This window comes from Chelonoidis abingdonii, chromosome 6 (genome assembly GCF_003597395.2).
Source record: "Chelonoidis abingdonii isolate Lonesome George chromosome 6, CheloAbing_2.0, whole genome shotgun sequence".
In the NCBI taxonomy this organism is placed as follows: domain Eukaryota; kingdom Metazoa; phylum Chordata; order Testudines; family Testudinidae; genus Chelonoidis; species Chelonoidis abingdonii.
In genome coordinates this window covers 98,891,138-98,908,344 of record NC_133774.1, presented here as the reverse complement: position 1 = coordinate 98,908,344, position 17,207 = coordinate 98,891,138, and the positions used below count along the sequence as shown (strand labels likewise).

The 17,207-nt window shown below is 39.8% G+C and overlaps 1 protein-coding gene and 1 long non-coding RNA gene across 5 annotated transcripts in view; one reads left to right on the top strand and one right to left on the bottom strand.

The window, feature by feature from the left end:
- LOC116835375 (uncharacterized) overlaps nucleotides 1-9,323 on the bottom strand; it is a 14,212-nt gene extending 4,889 nt beyond the window's left edge. Inside the window, exon 1 of the long non-coding RNA XR_004376175.2 lies at nucleotides 9,214-9,323. This is a non-coding gene — a long non-coding RNA (uncharacterized LOC116835375). The remainder of the gene's footprint in view (nucleotides 1-9,213) is intronic.
- The window catches only part of TRPM3 (transient receptor potential cation channel subfamily M member 3), a 597,865-nt gene that overhangs the window by 147,979 nt on the left and 432,679 nt on the right, over nucleotides 1-17,207 (top strand). The gene's annotated exons all lie outside the window — the stretch shown is intronic.

The window sequence follows — 17,207 nt, the reverse complement described above, 5'->3', positions numbered from 1 at the left end:
AATATATCATAGTTCAGGCACAGGTTGATGTTACCTCTTAGTCCAGTTGTGTCTGTATCTGGTGATACAAAGCATAGGAGTGCTGTCTTTCAGAGGCATTCTATTCAGGCATGACAGATAAACGCTGCATGATAGCCATGGGAAAGGTGAAGCTATGTACATTTTGATATCCCCACATCTGTCAGGTCTATGAACACCGTATATTTAATGGGATCATCACAACTTTCTTTTTGAATGTAATCACTATGTGAGTCAATTCTTCAAAGGTATAAAGTGCAGAGGATTTGAATAAATAGTGTCCTTTAACAGTTGACGAGAAACAGGCCTGATGTGATGTATTCTTTCAATTCGGTGAGTTCGCTCTTTACTACCTTCTTGCTCTCTCTAGTTTCTGCCTTCAGGTATTCCACAAACACTTATCTTACATATATATATTTTTCAAACACTGGAATTCTCTAAAAATGTTTTACAGTCCTCATAGTGACTCTTCATTTAATACCAAATCTTTCTTTTCCAATGCCTGTCCAATTTTCATGCCCTTTCCAGAGTCATTCAATCCCTAGAGTATTACTATATGTTGGTAACCCAGGACACTTGCAATATTCTTTCTCACTTCTCCCCAATTATCTATATCTATCTCACCACTAGTAAGCATCCTCCCATATTTATTTATCATCAGAGACAGTTGAAAATTGTCTGAATTCCTCCCTCCACTCCATCCCCCCACTCCACCACAAAAATCCCTTTTCATGAAACCAAAACTTTCACCGAGCGTTTAAGTATTGCCAACTAAATGTGCTTTTTCTATTGGAAAAATAGGAATTTTATCTCCCCGGCTGCCCAGCTGGAAGGCTCCTGTCAATTTCAGTTTCTGCCAGTGAAACAGACAAAGGCTTTTCTGGGGCACTGCCAGGATGAGCACCCTGGCTCACTCCCTCTCTGCTTCTCCCCTCAGTTCCAGTAACTAGAGCAGCAGAGAGTTGGGGGCTCAGCCTTCCTGCCTTCCCACCTGCACCTAGAACTGGAAAGGCAGAGAATCCACGGTGAAAAATTTGTTGAGGCAAACCTGTAAGTCTTTTACAGCAGGGAGGAAGAGAAGAATATTTTTTAAAAATAGGAAAATATGATGTAAAACCACAAACATTGGCAGACGGGCTCCGGGACAGGTGTAATATCTGATTAATATCTTGAATTAAGGTCTCCCACATGCCAGGCAAGTGCCCTAACCACTGGGCTATAGAGTCAGTCACGTTCTCTCTGAACCAGTGAATACTGAATTATTTTTATGAAGTGGACCAGGATGAGAGAGGGCAGAAACTTGAACCTGAGTCTCCTACATTCCAAGTGAGTGATCTGGGCACTAGGGTTTTGCTATATTGGTCTCTTTCAGAAGGTGTTTTTGTTGCTCTGTGGAATGAAAAATTTCAGTTTTGACATTTGTTTGTATAAACTGAATTCTTGTTTGCTGTCCATCCCTACTAGTAACTATTAAAAAAAAAAAATTTCAAGTTAGTTGTGACTCTTTAATATTTACAGAAACAATTGGGGGGAGGGGAGAGGGCTGGAAATAGTAGTTGACATAGATTTAGAAATCTATTGACCCAAATACCATTTGAGTTTATTACTTATATAAACTGTAAAAGCAGCAGAGAATCCTGTGGCACCTTGTAGACTAACAGACGTTTTGGAGCATGAGCTTTCATGGGTGAATACCCACTTGATCAGATGCATGCTTTTACAGATCCAGACTAACACGGCTACCCCTCTGATACTTATATAAACTGATAGAAGCAAAGATGTTTTCCAGTTAGCATGTTTCTTATTAGGGCCTAATCCTGCAGAGACTTAGCTTTATGTATGTGGCATCCATGGGCCTGGTGATGCACAAGGTCAAGAAAGTGTTTAAGTCTTTTCAGGATCTGGACCTTTTCTGCAGCTCATCCATTGAGTCGTTTTGTTACAGAGGGTTTGACAGGTAAAAGAGCAAGAAAATGTGTGTTTTTAGGTCATCTGGTGCCAGTACAGCAAGACTGGAAAAAGCAGTTAAAAAAAAAAAAAAAAAAAAAAGCTGGATGATCCTGTATTGGTAGATAAGACCATAATATAGGTCTCTTTCTAATTTCCTAATTATGCTGATGGATGAACTGCCATATTGGTCTTAATTTTTGGTGGGGTGGAGGACAGGGAGAGCTTGGAGAGCTACCTTTTCCAATATGTGATATGCGCACACATAATCATATTACAACTTCTGATCTCCAAATAAAATTGCAATGATACTATACACGCTTTCCACAGCAATCCTTAAAATTAATTTTACTTTGCTGTCTGAATGTATGAGACAAATCCTTTCTTCTGTTTGATTGTCTGCAGCTCTTCTTTGCCCTTTAGTTTGGCTTTTGATCTCTTTTCAAGATTCCTCTGTTGCAGCAATGAGTCCTGTTGACCATGTGAATAAGATTCAAGAGTCCCTGTGAGTAGAATTTGAACTTTGAATAGTAAAACTAAAGAACAATCCTGCAGATGAATGCTTTGGCTAATTGTCACCTTCAGGGCAAAATGTCTGCTCCCAGAATTCTTGTCTGTTTCATTTTTGTGAAATGATAGCTAAATCTGAATCCTTGTCTGTATGCCCCAACTCAGCTTTGATTCCTAACTTATTTCTGTTTTTAACACATGCTTTACAAAATTCACATATCTGTACTAGACAAAAAAGTAATTTTCCTGGTGCTGTTCTGTGGGTGAAATTATTAACATAAAAATTGTCCACTCTGCTGTGTGATGGTGGCTTCTTCTGCCCACACAGTGCTTTTATAAATTACGATGTTCATTTAATGAAAGAGCACTCTTGCTGCATGTAGGCCTGCACTGCATATCTTGATACTCTGTTAGTTATCAGAATCCCCAAAATGGAATGCATTTGGGATTTCTGGAGGTGTGCTACACAGTGGATGAATACTAATATTGCATCTTCTAACCTCAGTTTCAGAATTTTGACAAAGCAAAGGTAGATATTCTAGTAACTGGGTTATTAAAGTGCCAACTTTATCTTTTTTTTACATTATTTTTGGTATGCATACTTAGGTTTTTTAAATTAAACTTAAAACATTAATTTTAATAGGACAAAAAAAAGATATGAATATCTAAATGGATGGCCATGATATCCCACAAATAAGTTGGAGGTTGCCATGTTTGCATGCTCTACTTGGTAAGAAGAGATCCAAGTATTCATCAATCAGCATAGCCTGATGTTGTACAGTCAATATGGCAAATACCATTAACAATATAATTAGGGCAGGTGAATGCTGAAGTTTTGGCTTGTGAGGAGATTAGGTATAGGATGAACAATATGTGGCCACCTTTTTGGCTTGCTAACACCCCTTTCTTCAGATGATGTTTGGAGTAGAATACAGCAAATACTTTGTGCTATGCTGAGCCACTATATTTCTTCCACTCCGCAAAATTTTAAGCATATTTTGTAAGATGTCATAGACAGATGAGTTATTTTATGAAGGATTGGTGAAAGAGGATGTCACTTTTACCAATTTGCACATTTAATGTTCAGACAGAAACGTTGGCATAGCTAAAAAATTTGCTGAGTTTCTCATAAAATATGGAGAATTATGTGTAATTTGTACTACTTTGTGTTGCTTTAACTTTACTGATAACTGCTACTTTACTGCTCTGTTACATTACACTGTCTTTTGGGTAGAAGAGAATTAGATTTCTGAAGGGAATGAGACATTTTAAAAAAATTATAAATCAAACCTCTTTATTTGACCCAAATTAGTCTGATAAAATTAGATGTTCCAACACCTTTATGCTCTGCCATTCTTTGCTTTTATCATGAACAATTAATTTCTGAGGAATTTAGAAGCTGTGATGGCTCTGCTGCTGCAGTAACATCAAAAAGTCTATCAAGTGGAATGAATATATATATATATATATATATATATATATATAATATTAAGTATATATAGATGTACCCATAACCTAGGAAAATGAGGTTGAGGAAGACACATACCACACATAGGGGTGAGAGGAGAATTTTTTTATATAGATATAGATATATATAAACATACATACGAGAGACTGGGTTTCAATCCACGGTGGTGCCAACGTTTCCAGTAAGAGTCCTTGGGAAAGACCCCTAAAGCTTCACCTGCCTACCTCAAATATGAGAAGTGACAAACGAAACTAGGGGGAAAAAAATATGCCGGCCAGAACGTCGCCCGAAATTAACAAGGTCCGCGTCCAGGTTGAGGCCAGGACATCTGACGATAGTTGGGCTCTGGAACAAACCATTCATGGATGAGACGCAGAGAACTGGAATTGAGATGGAATGCTACTACAACAGTAGATAATGAGGGGGGATATATGAAAATGAATGAGGACATGGATGGGACCAAAAGACCTACTCCACACTTTACTGAGAACAGCTATTACCCAACGCTTAACATAGTAAAGAGGAAGCTGCCTCTCACAGCTCTGAGATAGACTCACTCCACATTACATCCCAACTCAAGAAGACCTGTGAAGAACAAGGGAATGTGCAGCCCGCACCTAAGCTGAAACTTCACGGCCACCTCCTCCATTGCAGAGCACAGCACTTCGATATAAGGCATAAGATCATGGAGAAACTAGCTTACAGTCATTATCCTCGAAACCGATTAGCAAGGGCTCAGTGGAGAAGTATCATCAGGATAGATATGTAGAAGCATGCCATAGAGGCCTCATGACAATCCTACTACCACCATAACTCAAACCAATTGAACGAGTATAACGGCTTACAGCCTATGGGTAATCCTGAGGATGCTTGGCTACAGCATCAAGAAGAACAACAGTATTACCCATCCCTGAATAAATGAGGTGGAGGATAAGGTCAAGAGCGACTCGGCAGAGAAGTTAAGTCAACTGGTGGAACTACAGAACGTGTAGAGATTAAAGGATGAAGGCTCGGCCTACTGAAAAAATACAAGGGCCTGACTCCATCTGAGCCCTAGAGATGCTAAACAAAGCTCACAGCACTGGCTACCAGGAATAGGAGATACAGCTAGAGAAGCAGAAGGCCAAAAAAGTAAATGACCACTGTTCCCAAAGAACATCCAGGTGTACTCCCTAAACTGAGTGCAACAGCACAAATAACAGCAGAGCCACCAGCAGCAGAAACTAAAACAGTACGGGAAAGAACATATGGGAGAAAGAGAAACCAAACAACCAGTGCAAAGTAGGCTGCAGACCTGAGAACAGAGCACAAAGCAATCTCCCAGAACAAAACCAGTCACCATCACAGTAGAAGACATCCAGGCAGCGGTCAAGACATGAAAAGAGCTGGACAGCACCCTGGACCAGACATGATCCGCACCTACTGGCTAAAGGAAACCTAAAGCAGTGCATGAAACGCCTAGCAGCACAGATGAACCAGCCTGTAGCAGCAGCTCACCACCCAAACTGCTAACACAAAGGATAGAGACAGTGCTATGCATCATCGAAAGACCACTGCAAGGGAACACAACCGTCCCAACTAACCGGCCAATAACTGCCTCCTCACGCATAACGATGGAAAGTCTATCAGGCATCATAGACGCCAAGCTACCAGGACCATATGGACAGTACATGAGCACAGCTCAGAAGGCATTGGAACAACACCAGAGGCCAAAACACTAGTTGCTCATAGATAGAGCAGTCGCCGCCAAGACTCAAGGTTCTAATAGAACAGACCAATCTGAGGCACAGGCCTGGATTAGAACTACAGAAAGCCTACCGAACTCATGCTGCACAGTGGAGTCCTGTGAATGTCTGGCGGCCTATACAAAGTCAACAGAACACTAAGACCTTCCTGCAAGAACTCAATGGGACTCATGGAAGACAACACTGGAAGTCACTTCAAGGCACTTGACAAGTGGCCATCAAGTGCGGCATATACCGAAAGGTGATGCACTGTCCCCGCTGCTGTTCTGCATAGGCTTAAACCCCTCAGCCAGATACATCACAAGGAATGGCTACGGGTACAATTCAGGAGTGACACTACCATCAGCCACCTCCTCTAGCGGATGACATCAAGACTGTATGCCAAAGAATAAAACGAGACATCGACCGCTAATCCACCTGAAACGCGGATCTACAGGAGGATATCGGCGATGTCATCGGACTGGAGAAGTGTGGCTGGATGGTAGCAAAGAGAGGGAAGGTAGTCAAGACTGATGGGTGGAACTACAGCAGAGCCACATAGCGAGACATACAGACCAGCTACAAGTACCAGTGGCGTCCCACAGTCACATGGAAAACCAACGATGAGAAGAGGCAAGAAAGACAGCAAACATCCAAGTATCAACCAAAGGATTAAGACAGGTCCTGAAGAAGCCAAGCTCAGTGGGAGAACAGATTGTGATCCACGCCATCAACAGATATGCCCTGCGGTCATCGGATACCCTGCCGGTAATAGTGAGCTTGGCCAAAGGAGGACATGGAAGCTCGACGTGAAGACCCGGAAGCTCCCACAAAGTGCACGGAGGGTTTCCACACCAAGTTCCCCCAAACCAACCCCAGAGACTGTATACACCACCGGAAGAAGGCGGGCCGGTCGGCTTGTAACATCAAAGCCACTGTCCTGGACGAAACCCCGGAACATTCCAGTCGAGTACATCAGTAAGGATGGCCCCAAAGATGAGCTGCTGAGAGAATGCCGAGGCAGCAGCAAGACATGGGAGGAAGACGAAGACAGAAGAAGTGCCCATGGCAAAGATAAGATCCTGCATGGATGTACCATCGACAGATTAGCTGAGGTGGCTGAACATGGGAAACTCCTACCCAAAGTGACTGGAAAAGAGACCTGGACTAAAAGAGCAGCACTGAGGCACTGAGCAGAGCACGCAGCAGGAACATGGCACTGAGCACAGATGCATTGAAGCTGGTCTACCACACAGAAGAGGACCCAAGGTGCAGACTGTGCAGAAGGCCTCAGAGAACAGTCCAACGACATAGGGAGGATGTAAGATCAGGCAGGAACAGCATACACTGAACGGCAACAACCAAGTGGCTGGCATTGTGTACAGGAACATCTGCCCAGCGTATGGGAACTAGACTCGCCAAGACCAGATGGGAGATTTCCACAGAAGTGTTGAGAAATAGCAGGGCAAGATATCTGTGGGACTTTTCAGAATCCAGACGGACAGGCAGGTACTGGCCAATCAAACCAGACATCGTGGTAATAGACAAGAACCAAGAAGACAGCGGTGGTGACAGATATGGCATGTCCAAGTGACAGCAAACATCAGGAAGAAGGAATAGAGAAAGCTGGAGAAGTACCGGAGGCTAAAAGCAGGAACTAGAGAGGATCGTGGAAAGTGAAGGCCAAAGTGGTCCACAGTGGTGGCAGGAGCATCTCGGGGCGTGACTCCTAAGCTGGTGAGTGCTCCAGCAGATCCCAGGAAACAACACAGAGCTCTCTGTCCAGAAAGAGTGCAGTGCTAGGAACAGCTAAGATCTGCGGGCAGAACCCTCAAACTCCCAGGCCTCTGGTAGAGGACCCGAGGTTGAGGAAGACACATACCACCCATAGGGGTGAGAGGGGAATTTTATATATATATATATATATATATATAATATGCGCTTGAGTTTATCATCTTGGGGAGACTATTTTTCAAAATAATCATAAAGATCTAAGCACAATAATAAGAATTTGCGGAAGGCGCGGGGTGTGTGTGTGTATTTAGTATATGAAGGTACCTGGTACTACTCCATAAAAAGTGAGCTTGCAATGGGGGTGGGGAGGGGGAATTTGTTTTTTCTCTAAGAGCATGCCAATCAGTGTGATGCTTAATGCAGGGTTAGTTTTTAGGCTTTTTGCATTTTCTTTGTAGTTTGTTTTTCATATGTTTTATAAGAAGTTTTTAAATTTGACCTCTGGCTGAATGTTTTTCATGGCCATCTATCTTTTCATAGTTTACATATAGATTTCTTATCTTGTATTGTTTGTGTCTCTACAGTTTAGTAGAGAGATTGAGTATATATGGTCAACAGGCAGGATCTGGGGAGTGTAAAATTTAGATGTAGGATCCATTTTAGCTCTTTTATACTGTACTTCATAACTGAAAGTTTGTGCAGTGCACACGTGCTTGATTGCGTGGATGGGGGACACACAATATTCTGTATTAAATAAAAATCTTCTCCAATATATCTTATTTTGAAGGAGGAGTCTGGAGAAGAATTAAAGTTGTGAGGAATAGTTGGAGGTGAATGATTGTTGTAATGGTCAGAGGTGTGCCAGGGGCAGAGTAGGATTGCCAATTTTGGTTGGAAGTATTGCCAGCGGTTTCATCACATGACAAGGTTCAGAAAAGGGCAACAAAATGATTAGGGGTATAGAACAGCTTCCGTATGAGGAGAGATTAATAAGACTTGGACTTTTCAGCTTGGAAAAGAGGCAACTAAGGGGGGATATGATAGAGGTCTATAAAATCATGAGTGATATAGAGAAAGTAAATAAGGAAGTGTTTACTCCTTCTAATAATACAAGAACAAGGGGCCACCAAATGAAATTAATAGGTAGCGGGGAAACAAATACAGGAAAGTATTTTTTTTTTCACGCAATGCACTGTCAACCTGTGGAACTCCTTCCCAGAGGGTGTTTTGAAGGCTAATACTATAATGGGGTTCAAAATGGAGCTAGATAGATTCATGGAAGATAGGTCCATCAATGGCTATTAGCCAGGATGGGCAGGAATAGTGTCCCTAGCCTCTGTTTGCCAGAAGCTGGGATTCGGTGATAGGGCATGGATCACTTGGTGACATTATCTTTAATTTCTGGAGACTCCAGAACAATGCTGTAGGGTTGGCAACCCTAAGGCAGAAAAGTAAAGGGTATGTACTGTTAGGCAGTTTTTTCTGGCTTTGTGTTAAGTGTATTGCTAACAACTCTAACTGCTTCACAAAGAATTATTTTATATATCCATTATTAATGAGTTACATGTCCAATTACATGAAAAAAAGTTACTTAGGTTGCAAAATCAAATGCTCAAAAGTTAGGAAACGCTAGTTTTATGGTTGCCAATGCAACCTTAATTCTGTCTGTTTTGTGAGACCATCCCATGCAAGGATTTAACTAGGGGTCCTGTGGAAAAACTTGTGATATCATGCAATTCAAAACTGTATCATAAACCATACATAAGGGGACTGACATAGGGTTGGATTGGTTCTTCTCATCCACAAACTTACCCTCACTCCTCTGGGAGCCCCTAGAACAGTGTGCCGCTGCTGCTTTGGTGGCCGCAGCCTGCCAGTCTTACAATTTTTACGTTCAGGTATTTTATCAGGTTGCTGAAACTTTCCTGAGGAGCACAAGCAAGAGAACAGAAGGTCAGTGGTGATTTTTAACAGTCTCAGCAGAAGTTGAATGGAATTTCATGGAATAAAGGAAACACATTTTTCTAGCCTGAGAGCTCCTCCCACCCCCTGCTGAATATTATGTCCTGTTGCAATCTCTGGAGGTATGAGATCTTATAAAGGAAGAGTCACAAGAATCTCTTGTAATGGAAAGTCTTAGATAATCTAAACACAGGGGTTGCTCCTAGCTCCCCAATAACAAACATCTACGTATAAAAATTTAATGGGTATACCGTTGAATGGGGTACTCGGATATAGCTTTCTAATGGAAAAAGTACATTCAAGTATTTGTTGGTTCCTTACACAACATGGTGAGTGTGTGATAGGGCGTCATCCCACTCCCATCTTTTGCTCTGTCTACACACTCAGAGACCTTTAGTTGTTAAACACACTCTATGCAGTGTATTGACATTTGCTTTTCCCACCACTTTACTGATCCATACACCCTAATTATTTACAGTTTCAATTTCTCCTCCATTCTCTGCTGAGGAGAGGAAAGAGAAGAGATTTCTTTACCTGGAGATCCTTCCTGGTTCTGGCTTTGCTAGCCTGCCTCTCTCTCTCCCCTGCACTTTCTTCCTGTGCAGCCTTATAGCTATAGTGTGAATGGACCAGTTTGCTTGTTAGTCCTCCCACAACCTGCTCTAACCTACTAAACAGGCCCTGTCAGGTCCACCCTGGGGAAAATTAATTGGTGTTTAAAGAGACCTGAGTGCTGGTTCAGCTGTTGGTTCCTAGCATTCTGTCACAGGGAGATACAAACCTTTAGACAGTTTGCTAATCTTCAACAATCATTAGATTCAAAAGGATTCTTTTAGCCATCCATAGTATCAACATTTTCTGTCTGAGGACTGATTTTCAGGATTTCTGTTGGAGTGTTCTTGAATATTGAAATATCATGACAGGATGATAACCTACTTAGCATGTTAATGAAGTCTTGCTAATCCCGATGATTTCTGGACTACCATCTAATATGAATTGGTCTGAGAGACTCCAAACTGACAGAATTAGCTGTGCTTAGAGAATGCAGTCCCAGGGTCCTCAACATTTTCTAATTTTGAAATCCTGGGACTGTTTTAGATATTTTAAAATGCTTTAAAATAAGAACAGATGCTGAATTGAATGTGACTTAACGACTCGTTTTATTGGCTTTCTGTAAGATTTTGGGACACTGAATTGAAATTAAATTGATCTGAAAATCATACAACTGCAGAATTACCCCCAGATTCTATCCGCTATGGCCCCAGTCCAGCAGAGACACAAGTGATTTTTTATATGCAGTGTTACTGTTGTTGAGTGAAATGCACTCTGAGTGCATTTCCCAGACCAGAAGAAGTCCTGTGTAAACTCCAAAGCTTGTCTCTCTCACTAACAGAAGCTGGTGCAGTAAAAGATATTATCTCATCCACCTTAAGTCTCCAACATATGTAAAGAGTCCCACTGAATTTATTGAGACTATTCATATGACTAAAACTACTCAGATACATAGTGTGTGTAAAATGGAGGCCTAAGTGTGCTCCTTGATGTAAACAATCATTCAAACAACTATTATTTCAGTTTAATGAAAGCTTACACTTCCCTTTAAATGATTAAAATAGAGAAGTTTGAAAAACTCATATTGGCTACCCACGTAACTGCTTCAGGCAACTCATTGGGGAATAAAATAGATTAATTACCTTGACTTTATAGCAGGGAATCCTTTGAAGTAACTGAACAGTCTGATTGTTCAGTAGAATTTCTCAGGGAAAGAGAGAGGAATTTTTAACAGCAGAATAAATTAGAAGGAATATATTGTGTGACCATTTGGGTATTTTACTTACATGTTCTGTAATAATCATTATCTATATCCATGTAGAAAACTGATCTTTGAAAAGTATAAAATTCAGCAATACTACAATGTTGTTCAAAATGTGCTGACTGTTTTTTTTTTTTTTACATGCTACTTCTCTCTGGCAGGGTTAGCTGAAGTAATCTTTGCATGTCAGTCAACAAATTTTCAGATTGGAGTTTTACTAAGTATATCTATAAATTTCAATTTTTCATCCCAAGTCAGGATAGGAAAAAATATTGAACTCATCAAAATAGTATTTTTCCAACCCAACCCAGCTCAGCTCTATGTTATGCACTATAATACCTGATGTCGTGAAATAATATGAAAATAATTTAAAGGGTGGGGGGGGGATAAATGGAAATTTTGTTTTGAAACCAAATTTGAAACATTTCTGAAATACAACTGAAATGAAGAAATTTCATTTTCAAGAAAACATTTTTTCCATGGAAACTTTGTTGAAATCGTATGATTTTCCAACTAGCCCTATTGTATCACAAAGTGGAGGAGGAGAGAATTTAAAGGTCTGTTTAACTGGTATGATATCTCACCTGGCTTGCTCACAGAAAATGTTTGGTATAGAAAGGTTTAAGGTATAGCAGGAGGATCTGTTGCTGCACAGAGAAAACCTAAAAGGACTTATGGAAGTTACCCTTCACCATTTTACAGGAACAGATTTACAACCATCATACACTCCTAAAATGAAATATGTTAATCTTTTATTAGTACGTCTTTGTGATATGTTACATTTTTATGATTTATTTGTGGTTCACTTTTTTTGCAAGGCTAACACCATAAGTAACAAAATCCAACTAATTGATAGGATATATTAATATTAAGGTACTGCATGACTGCATCAGTAGTGATATTGTGTGCATTTTTAACAGTGTCAACAAGTCTCCTGGAATACAACTGGTACTTGTATAGCACCTTTCAGCAAAAGGTCTCAATATATATGAGCATTGATTTATTAACTCTTTCATTTCAAAGCAACACCTTGCTGCACAAGAAGCTCAGGAAAGATCCAAGTACTCCAAAAGTGATTAAAACTTTGAATACTACAAAGCTGATCCTATAAACCAGCTCTTCCCCTGACTTGTTCCTTCAGCTTTCTCTTGCTGCTTGCCACTGGCATGTAGCTGCCATTCTGCTCTTTGACTGGTATAGTAGTATTTGCCAACCCTGTGTTTAAAAATATAAAAGCCTCCCAAAAATCACGTGAATGTCGTTAAAATCATGAGATTTTAGAAAACAAATGTTTGTCCTTTTCATTTATCTTCTTGTTTTTAAGCCTTTTGGTTCATGATTTCAAAACTTTGTTCACAACTGTGAGAGTTAGAAACTTACTTTAAAAAAAAAAAAAAAGCTGAGGTTTTCAGATGATCCAGGAGTTGAGGCTTTATGAAGAACACTAAGTATCACTAGACTCGTGACAAAATAATGAGAATTGTCAACATTGCTTTAAATCAGCATGCCAGCTAGCAGCTTCTCTGGGCCTCTGTCTTTACCCCATATGTTGACTGGCTGTGCAGGCTCCCCATTCAGCCCACTGCTTCCCACTCCCCGCTGTTCTCCCCTTCTTCTGACTAAACCAGTGCTGCTTCTATTTGATCCTCGTACACTGCGAAACTACTGTACCATCTTCTACGTCTTTCTTCAGATACCATTGATCCCCATACTCTTCATCTCTGGGAAAAGTCAGGAATGAGGGAGTTAAGCCTTACAACACTTGTTACTGATGGTTAAATTGATATGAGAGATTAAGGCCAAATCTCCATCCTCATTGCAGAAATCTTCCATTTCTGTTAGATGGGTGAGGGTAAAAGCATCAAGCAGCTACTGTGCACCTATCCATTTCTCGGCTTGTTTCTCATTCCTCTTCCTGCCACCCACTCATTTGCCAATCAATGATGGGAACAATACTATGTAGGGAGGTAGCCACCTGCCCACATGGGAGAACAGCACATAGGGGTAGGCACTCTTTCTAACTGCAAATGGATGTGGCTAGTCATCAGAAACTTGGAAAGAAGGAAGGAGGAGGCAGAGGATCCAGAAACTTTGAAAGAGGTAATGAGAATGGAAGACCCAGAGTAAGGAGAAGTTGTGTGGTTTGGGATGGACACATTAGGTGGGTGGATGGCAGATGTGGCAGGGCATGAAAGGGAGAGTATTCTCAGTTTCTAGGGGAATTGCATATAATTTGTCCTTGTGGGAGGGCATCTGAATATTACGCACTGAAGTGAAGTATTTTTGTAATCTTGTTGGGTTTTTCTCTTGTTTCAGCAAAATTTATTTCCCAACGGGCACATTTAGCCAACATTCATTCTCTCTCTATCTTAAAGGTATCGCTTGAGAGAATGTTGATAGTTAGAATTTTCCAGGAGATTCAGAAATGCAGAGCTCTGATTGGCCACTAGGAGATAATACTTTCAAAATTCTATAAAGAGCCTTCTAGTGTTAAGGGGACATCTGCTTCCAACAACCAGTTAATATTTGAGCTGGGGGACAGGGTAAAAGGTCTCCATGGAAGGTGCATTATGGAGATTTCCTCTGAAGATTGGCACTGTTGACTGGATGCCAGTTGAAGGTTTACTTTCAAGTCACTGAAGGGATGTTATTTGAAGGGGGAAAAATCCATTTTCAGAATTTATTTTGCTTCTAAGTTAAATCGGCTGAATACTCTAAGGTGTATTAAGACAAAATTAAATCAGATTTAGCCAACAAGGAGATAACAGGTTTTTTAAGAAATCTATTCCAGAGAGCATGGAATTTTCAACAATATCCGAAGGGTATTCCAGTGATTATTTTAAAAAGCCTGAACTGTTGAGGTCTCATTGTCTCGGAACATATTTTTTTTCTGTTGCATAGAGACAGTGTTCTTTAAAGATTTGTATATTGTTAGTAGCTGTTCTTGCACAATAAAACCATCTTGAGAAGTTAACTGACATTAGGGGCTTCACTCCTAATTGCACTCCAGATAAGCAGGGCTCTTGCTGACCTGATGGTACAGTAGCAGTAGTTTATATTTTAGCAGGCAGGCTACCGAAGCTGAGCTGGTGGGTAATGAAGTTTAGCAGAGACTGCACAATTTCCCCCAAATGGGCCAAACTCAACATTAGAGTAAGCAGATACAATTCAGTTCATTTTAATGGAGGTGTGTCTGCTCAAACCAGGGCTGAATTTGACCCAATACTTTGGTTTCCATAGGGAAAGTGCATCTCAATCCATTCCATCATCAGCTGGAAGAAAACTATGGAAGAATGAAGGGGAAGGGAAGTTTCAAAATAAGGAGAAAGGGAAGTAATATACTGTATGCATTATTGCCTAAGGCCAATATAAAGGGAAGGAAAGAAAAAAAACCCAACTAAATATAGCTCATATTGTGTATAAACAATAGTCTTTGGCGAAATCCATATGTTTGCTCTTATTGTCATCATTTTTCAAATAACAATCCTTTTGAAGGACCCTTAATTACCTTAGCTGGGATTAAGCATATCTGTTTTATTCTTATCAATTGATCGAACAATATGATGTATCTGATGAATGTCTGCTTTCACTTCTCAGTAGCCAGTGTTTTACTAAGTAGTCAGCGCCATTGGTGTAGTATTAGTCACGGGAATTCATTAGCAGACTAGATCATGCAGTCATTGCATTAACTGTTATCTGCCTTACTTTCAGTATTCAGAGGGAAAATGTTAGTATATTAGACCTGTTAGCAACTTTGGAGAATAATAGAATTGTATCTTATTGTGCAGTTGTAAATTAAAATACCTGACGCATTCATATTTGGCATTACGGGAAATTGGGTATAATCTCTAAAATAAAGGTAAAAGATATTGGATTTAGGAATTTAAACATTATCTACTGCTGTTCATAATGAGATTTCAGGACAGAATTCAAATCAAAATTGCATTCACTGCAGAAGTGAAATTGAAGGAATTTGGGAAATGTTAAAAAGCATATGGGTTATGACTCCAGTAATATGCAAAGCTTCTTATTTCTTGCCTTAGACTTGGAAATATTTTCTGGTGTGAGGACCCAATCCTACCTTCTTGATTTTTCCATTTACTTCAGTGATAATAAGATGAAGATCTAAATTGAGAAAAATTCACTGAAGATGTTTTTCTTTGAGTATACACAATGTCAAAAACTATTTTAGCTCTTCAAATTGAAACCTAAAACCTAATCAAACTGATTAGCTGCAGTACAGAGAAACAAATGCTTGCATGGCTCTTTAGTAACTCCTGCAGTGGGTGTAAGGAATGGAATTAACAGCTTTCTGATAAAGTGCTTCCGAGAAATAAGATATACAGAGGCTCTACGTAGAGAAAATATTTGTTTAAGCAGCAAACATGAAACCATTCCTGAAAAGGCCATGTGATCGTTTTCAGGCTTCACTTTGGATGTCTGTTGTAAAGAATTTTCTTCTCCATCTTAGACTGACAATAACAGTCCTAAATAAATAAAATGTGAATGCGCATTTATTTTCAGCTCCAGCAAAATAAATCTCGGGCAGACAGATTGGCATTACATTTCTCATCATGATGTTGCCCTCCCTGTTACAGTATATTTACCAAACTTTTAAATTTTCATTTTGTATAGCTTCTTCCCCCCTTCAGAGAAGAAACTAGTATTTTATTGGATTTTGTCTTTCAAAATGAATGCATCAGTCTCTGCTGATGATGCTGCATGGATAGGTCTGTCAGAATTATTATTCTTAGTCCTGTTTTCAGCATTGGTAACTTTGCTACAAAAACCTGCTTGAAAACTAAAACTTGTTGTGCCATGTTTCAAGTGGTTGTTTCAACTGTTCTTCAAAATATGGAGAGAAAAAATGACTAAATGTTCACCCTAGAGTCCTAAGCTTATTTGTAAGGTGGCATGCAGACGACATACAATGCATTAGCAAAAAAGGTGCTAATCTTAATGTTATGACCTGTCTACTTCTAGATATTGTAAAAAGGGGTGGGAGGTGACAAGCACTAACTCTGATGCACAAATAGCCTTCCAAAATGTTTGTGCATGCAACTTCTGTTCCAGAACAATAATTTAAATCTTAGAAATTTGAATGGTGTGGATTTCATTCTCCTGATAGGTGGAATTATTACATGTCCTATATGGCATGCATAGACAGTAATAGTTGTGAAGCTAAAAATAATTCATGCAGAATCTAATTAATGTCTAATCTATAACTATAGTGTTTATAGCTCAGAAATGACTTGCTAGCCATACAAACTAGTACTTGCTTCCTGTGTCTGCTGCTAGTATAGTTTGGGTATAGCAGGGGAGAAGCCTTCCTCTGAGTTATAGATTAGATTCCCAGAACAGTAAGAGGCTGTTCTCTTTTTAATGTATGAATACTGTTTTATACTGACCCCCTTTCTCCACACACACTGCTGTACAATACACCTCTTCATTTTGAGGCCACATTTTTTAATTCTGCATGGCTCATTCATCTTCCTTCTATGTGACCTTGATCCTCTCAGGCTACTGGAAGTATTCAGTTAGTGGGTAGTTACTGAAGACTTGTCGGCATGTGAAATTTGTAAAAATATCACTTAGGATGTGAATTTAAACCAAAAATAGTTGAATTCATGCAAAATTTTGTGTGGACATTCTTATTTTGATATGAGTAACTTAGTTTCGTTTAGGGTAAGCCAATTAGGAAAAGATTTAACTAAACTGAAGTAAACCACTATTACACATACTGTATGTGTAATCACCCAGCCTTTTGCACAGGTTTCGCTACCACAATTTAAATCTCTTAAGTTATGCTGGTACAACTTTCTCCCACAAAGAGGCCTTGAATACTCAGTGAACAAATGGAGCTGGTTGAATTAGATCTGCAGTTCATCGATAGCTGTGGAGCAAGATATAGAACTCACTAAATGAAAGTGCCTACAAGGTGTTTCTGTTGAACAGTTCGAGATTTTATTTGACTTAATTTTAATGCCTTGAAAAACATTATTGTAAGGTTTTGCTGTATTATTGCAGTGCA